We start from the raw sequence: 6,785 nt of genomic DNA, 5'->3' as shown, positions 1-6,785 counted from the left end.
TCGATCAAAGCAAAGGTTAGAAATACATGTATTTTGTAATTAATTGCTTAACTTAGGAGGCACTTCAAGAGTAATTCTTTCCTCTTTGTCTAACATGATATATTTATTATTATTTTTTTATTATCTGACTTCTAACCTTAGGTTGTGTCCAGCTCAGTGTTCACTCAACTGCTGGAACTGAAGCAGGAAAAGCCAGCAGGAAAGGGCACTATTACAGTAGATAAGGTTTTTGTTTGAAAAAACTCTCTCAATATGTTGTCTGGGATAAAGTGGCTTTTCTGGTTTCTTTTCAGTATATCTTCAAATGCTACATATATACAGGAGAGAGATATTTAAAAGAAATTACAGTTTCTTTTATGGACAAAATATAAGCAAAACTCTGTGATTTCTTGTTTGCACTTTTTCCCCCCCTAAATTTCCATGGCAGGGATTTCAGCAGAGGAGATTAAGGATACCAGGGTTGTTTACCTGGAAATTGAAGCCCAAAACTTGGACAAAAAGGTATTGATTTTAAAAATAATATCTTGCATACTTCTCTAGTAATTACATTTTGTGCCTTTTGGTCAGGAATCTCTGTGTTTGCTGACGTTAAACTAAGCCAGTAATCCATTTGTGAGCACAGGCTTGCTGTATTTTGTGTTATTTACAGTGGAGTAAGTTGGAGATACAATTGCATGTTGAAGTCCACAATGTCAAACTAGAAACTCAAATGCCAGGTTTAGGTTTTAAGGTATTGTTTTGGTTTTGAATATTCTGTATGTGAATACCAATCACTTATATAATTGTCTTAAGCAAACTGATATTTCAGTAATTTTGTTAAAGAAGAAAAGGTGGAAATTTAGGTGTTCTGCTCACTGTTATTTTAAGACCAATACAGGGATTTAGTCACCTAACTCTCAGTTAACAAAATACGCGATTTGTAGGGACAAAAGTGGTTTGAGGAGGAGATCTTGGAATTGGAGCTTATAAATGCTGATGACTTACAGAGTGCAGCAGTTTTTAAATGGAAAATAAAAAAGGAAAGAAAATTAATGCACAGTTTGTTTGACTTCATTATTTTTTGAAGTATTGTCTACTATTTAGTTAATTCTTTACTCATTTTGGTAAAATATAGAGGAGGCTGATTACTTCTGGGTTTTGGGTGCAGGATTTCTTAGGTAAATCAGATCAATTTCTGGAGTTTAACAAGCAGAGCAATGCTGGACCATGGCAGCTTGTGTACAGAACAGAGGTAGAATTTCCTCAAAGTGTTTTCCTTGAGTTGATCAGACAGCTTATTCTTACTCAAAGTGAGAGAGAGTCCCGCTCCTGGTCACGCTTTGCACCAGTTTTGGAGAGAAAGTATCGTATAAAAAGGTATTCTGCTCACTATGGCTGTAGCAAATTGTTTATTTGCTGCCTGGTGACTGGATGGAACTACCTGAGTAAGGAGTCTGACCACGGATAGCAAATGAGAAGAGGGTCTCTCTTCCTTCTCATTGGTGTTGAGCTTGGCTGTAAAATGTAACTTCACTGAGAGCATCAAGCTTTTATTTCTTGCAGAGCTGTTGCTTGGCCATTGATACATGCCAGGATTGAACTGGTTGAAGCTATTCTTAACTTGCCATGAAGAGCCCTCATGTCATCATTCCTTGTGAGTTGCATGCTGTATTCCTCATGTGACATTATGCTGTCATATTTTTAAGGTCATCAAGAACAACTTAAATCCATGCTGGAGGAAGTTCAGCTGTTCCCTTGCAAACTTTCTGTGGTGGAGATTTTAATAAACCTATCAAGGTACAGCCTTTAGAAATTCTCTTTGTTGTTCCAAGTCATCAATTTTCTGTTGATGCTAGGTATGAGTTATCAGGTTGTCTAGTCATATTTAAGTTATTAGATTGCCTTTCTAGAATTGTAGTGCAGCAGATAAGGGATTATATGTCTGTTTTAAAATATGATGAGTTGTCAAATTGAGAAGTCAGGAAATGCAGAAGTGACACAGTTTCCAATGATTAGTCATAAGAAGAATTGTAACTGGTTTTTTTTCACTATTCTGGCCAGGGTTTCAAGTTGAGCTTTGGTGAGGGTGTCTTGGTTGGTTGGGTGGTTGGTTTTTTTGTTTTTTTTTTCATTGCGGCCTTCTAGCACTGTTTCTAAGTTGACTGAGAAACGTGCAGATATTGGACAAACTTAAGTGCCCTGGGATACTAACACAGAGAGGTCTTTGAGGTATCTGTCAGATTTATCCACTCAAGAGACTGGAAGGTTTTCCCAACTCTTTTTCTATCTTTTTCAAGTAGAAATTTAGTTTTGAGTCAGAATTGCATTCCCTTGTGGTCTTGTATATGATAATTAATTCTTTGTGTCCCTGGCTTGTGGAGGTATAGCAGAACAACTGCATATTTTAATATGTTTCTACAGAAGAAAAATCTGATAGCAACTTAATATGGTAATTTTTCTTCTGAGCAATGCATTGATAATTTAAAGGCATTTAAATACATAGATTGTTCTGTGTGTGTAATTTCTTTCTACTTTTCTAACACCTAAATGCTTTACATTTGCAGAATTTTACTTCTTCGTCCTCTCTCTGAAGAAATCTCATGCTGAAAGCTTGATATGGAAGATTTAGCAAAATGCATGCATGCTAATGTTGTTCTTTGTGCAGTATGGTAGTTCCTAATAATTACTGAGATTATTAACCTGGAAATAGGTGTTCAGGTGTTGTCTTGGTGTAAAAGACAGGTGTCTGCCAAAGAAGGCGGGAAACTCCCTTGGAATGGAGAATATGACCCTCTTCCGTCTGAATTATTATAACTTTGAAATGACAGGGCTTTCAGGCAAAGATACCAGAAGAGGAATAGCAGTTCCTTGCTAGCGTGTGTGTGTATAACGTGGCAAACCAACCCCCAGCCCGGCAGCACCGGCGAGCACACGCAGAGCCCCAGGGCCGGCCTTGTCCCGGCTGCAGGCACCTTCCCCTGCGGTGCAGTTCCGGGCACAGCCAGCAGGGGCGCTGCTGGCTCCCGGCCGGGCAGGGCGGGGCGATGATTCCCCCGGGGCTGCAGGGGGCGCTGTGGCAATGGCGGCCGGGCTGGCGGAAGGGATGCACAAGGGGCTGCCTTTGGCGAACTCGCGGGAAGCAGACAGGCAGGAACCTCAGAACAGCAGGCTGGAACAGCAGAGGTGAGCAGACCCTGGGTGGCAAACAAAGTGTAGCAAAAAACCCGAAGCTGTGGCAGGAGCAATGGGGTCCAGCAGTGGCAACCAGGCTCCCACAGGCAGCAGGGAGGTGCTCCCTCCAGAGGGGGAGAGGGGTCCTGGGTTTCCCCTGAGGCACTCAACCACTTGATGAGGGTCTCTTCCAGTGAGGTTGGTTGTTGAAAAGGTCCCAGTTCAACAGCTGCTCTTACGAGCAGAGGCTCACCCAGGGTTAGGAGAAGCAGTGAAGGACAAAACTCCACAGTGGTGAAGCCTTTGGGCAGCAGTAGTTCAGCACCAAAACCACAACCGTGACCTCTGATTCCAAGAGCAAGGCTGTAAAAGAGGGCTGAGCCCAGGCCCTGGCCCCCAGCTAAGTCTTGGTATCTCTGCACTTCACAAGAGAAAATCTCCCCCAGGTACCAAGCTCACTCCCCAGCTGAGACTGCAGCCAACTACACCCCTTGTCCCCTCCTCCCCATCTTGGCCACATCTTTTGTCCCTCGTAGGCAACAAATGGGAGGAAAATTCCCTGAGAGAAAGGAAAAAAAAAAAAAGAAAAATCCAAACCTTGAACAGGTGTACTGGGCTTGTTGATTGGTGGCAGTGTTCTAAGTGGTGTTTGTGAATTGTTATTGTTGGGGAATCAACAATCTTAGGTCAGAAAGAAGTCATCTTTGTTCAAAAGTGTGCAGCAAGCATATAGAGGAGGTGACTAAGAGGTGCATATTGTCATTGGTTAGAACTGACATGACATGGTCTACACATGCTGTTTTGTGGGGCTATATTTTCTATAGCCCAAAAATATTGTGTTGTTATTTTGTTTTGTTTGTTTTCTAGAAGCTTTCTATGCTTTGGAGTCCACTTCAGAATTATGTACTTATTCAAAAGAATAGCTTTTTTCTGTTAGTTCATTTAAGCCAAAATTCTTGATGTATGGGCAAATAATCTCTGAAATTTCCCAATGTAGCTGTGAAAAAGGATTAAGCTGTTCATATCCTTAACATGCTGGGGAAGTTAGTCAGGGGAGTCTAGACTGATAGTCAGGAGTTTCACTAACAACTCTGAAGTATATAATATTGCACTGCTGTTTTATTTTTCATTTGGAATTTGTTCCTCGAAACCTCTTGTTTGAGGCTTCCAAAAATTTACCTAGTGGTGAAACTTTGGGCAGCATACACCATTTTGGTGTATGCCCTAAACAACAACTTTGCCAGCTCTGCGTGAGGATTAAATGCTGAATATGTGTGTGAACATAAATCTTTTGATCAAATGTTATCTACTGTTATGGCAATTCTGTCTTCATTGTGATTCAGAGTGATGTTCTCCTTGTTCTGTGTTAAGAACAGCTCATATTTGTGACACAGCCTAATCTTTGTTCTGGTCTTATGAAAAATAAGTGAGAGCAGCACCTCAGCCCCATAGTTACTTAAATAGAAATAACAAATGTAGCAAATAGAAGTAGCAAAATAGAAATTTGTATTTGTTGGTATTCTCAGGTTTAGTGGCATATACACAAAGGCAAAATAATTTTCTGTGGATTTCGAAAGTTCCTCCTGTAGATGAAAGGGGCCTTTTTCTTGCTGACTGTATTCCATGGCTTGTAATGAGTATTGGAGAGTTCATTTGCGAAGAAATAATAAATAAGTCAATACAGTGTCCTGCAGTATTGGAGGGTTTTGTTTGCAGCAACACCACTCTTTGGGCTGCTTGCAGTGAATCTTGGCCAGTCTTAGAAAAAAACCCTTGTAAGAAGAGGTTTGTTTTAAACCATACCTTGTTGTGAACTAATAACTGCACTGGTCCTTGGCATGGCTGTGAGGGGAGTAGGAGCAGGAAGGAGGGGAGAAGAAATGTGTGGAGATGGCTGGATTCCCTGAAGCTCTCAAGGTGTACTGGCATAAAGGAGACTTCACTGGGAGTCTGCACCCTGGCTTCTGCACAAGAGAAGGCCTCCCTGGCATGATCCAGTCACTTTTGGGTGATGTGCAAACATCAGAAATGTTGGGAGAAGCCAAGTAAAGTTCAGGGAGGAGGCGTGGGAATTGCTTCATGGTGGAGTGTTTAGATGAGAAGAGGAGAAGTTAGGTGGGAAGGATGGGGGAGGAGAAGGGGAAACAGTCTCTGTGGTGTCTTTTGCCATTAAGACACCGGAAGATGCCATGGTGCTTCCCATTTAGGTGACTACATTAAGCCATAATTCACCTGGGTGTTTGCATGGGTTTTCCATTGATACCAGTGGAAGACACCCTTTAGATCTGAATAGTCCTGTAAAGAGCTCTATGTCAAATTCAGGTATGTAGCCATTGAATTTGACATCCTTATCAGGGTGTGAGATTACCCATGGGTTCATCTTGTCCCATTGTCCTTAGGAGAAAGCTGTCACTGTGGTTTATACTGGAGTAACGTCAACTTGATTTCTGAAGGCAGATCTCAGAAAGAGAGTTCCTGAATCTGTGTGGCATGTGAGCTTCAGAGGAGGAAGAGGGAGCTGCTTACAACTGTCCCTTAGTTGTCTGCTTCTGGAATTACTTGTGTTCTGCAGTTGAACATATTAGAAATGCTCCTCGCTGGTGATTTCATGGAGAGCTATGACACCATGTTCCTGTAAACTGGTTATTAATGTATTTTTATTTGTATATGCATTGCTGTTCTGCATTATCTAGTTCTGAAGCCTTCATTCTGACATAAAAATTACTGTTTATTAATAAAGTATTTATAATTTGGTTGGTATAAGATGCAGAAAGAGACAGACTTACTGTTCCATGGAAATTGGAATTTCCTTGTAAATTGATACTATTGTTTGACAGAAAAAAGGAGCACAGTTTGAATAATAAAGTTTTAATTGCTTGTTCCCATTACCCCAGTTGCATATCTTGTCCTGAATGACCTCACATTTACACATTTGTACTGTGAAATGTTGGGGGGTTTTAATGTTTCTTTAAAATATTTATTTATTTATTTAATCTCTTCCATTTAAACCAGGGGAAGATTATTTTTTTTTAAGTTTTCACCATGCATACTTAAATGGGTGAGGAAGTGAACATGTTCCTCTCTTGAGATTCACTGTGGCTGTGTGTCTTTGCTCCTGGGTTTCAGTTAGTGGTGTGGCCAGCATCCCCAGTCCTGATGGCATGGGGGAGTTCACCAGCATTGATGCAGAGCTGTCAGACAGGAGATGGGGCAGTGAGCCATGGCCAGTCTCCCTAATGCAGGACACCTGCCCATTGCCTGCTTCCTTCTCCTTTCAGGTGCAGTGTGCAGATTGTGACAGCGATGGCTCCCATGACTTGTTAGGCGCTTTAGAAACGACTCTGGGCACATGCAGACAGCTGGTGCTGCCTCTCTGGTGAACTTCCTCAGCCACTGCTTAGTCCAGATTTCAGCCTTTCAAATCCTTTCTAATATTGACCTTGGACATGCCCTTTTAGTTGTTACCTCCAAATGTGTATTTTTGTATTATTAAGCCAACATTTAAAAATAATAAAAACCGGTGTGGGAATTATTTTTCTTTGGGTTCTGTTACCATTCCTATTTCTAAAAATATCCTTGAGCCAGTTATCTGCTGACCCTGTTGTTCGCTGAGCTACTTTTCCCAGCAGTTCAGC

This window comes from Zonotrichia albicollis, chromosome 17 (genome assembly GCF_047830755.1).
Source record: "Zonotrichia albicollis isolate bZonAlb1 chromosome 17, bZonAlb1.hap1, whole genome shotgun sequence".
NCBI classification, from domain to species: domain Eukaryota; kingdom Metazoa; phylum Chordata; class Aves; order Passeriformes; family Passerellidae; genus Zonotrichia; species Zonotrichia albicollis.
The sequence above is the reverse complement of the archived record's forward strand: the minus strand, read 5'-3'. Positions refer to the sequence as shown.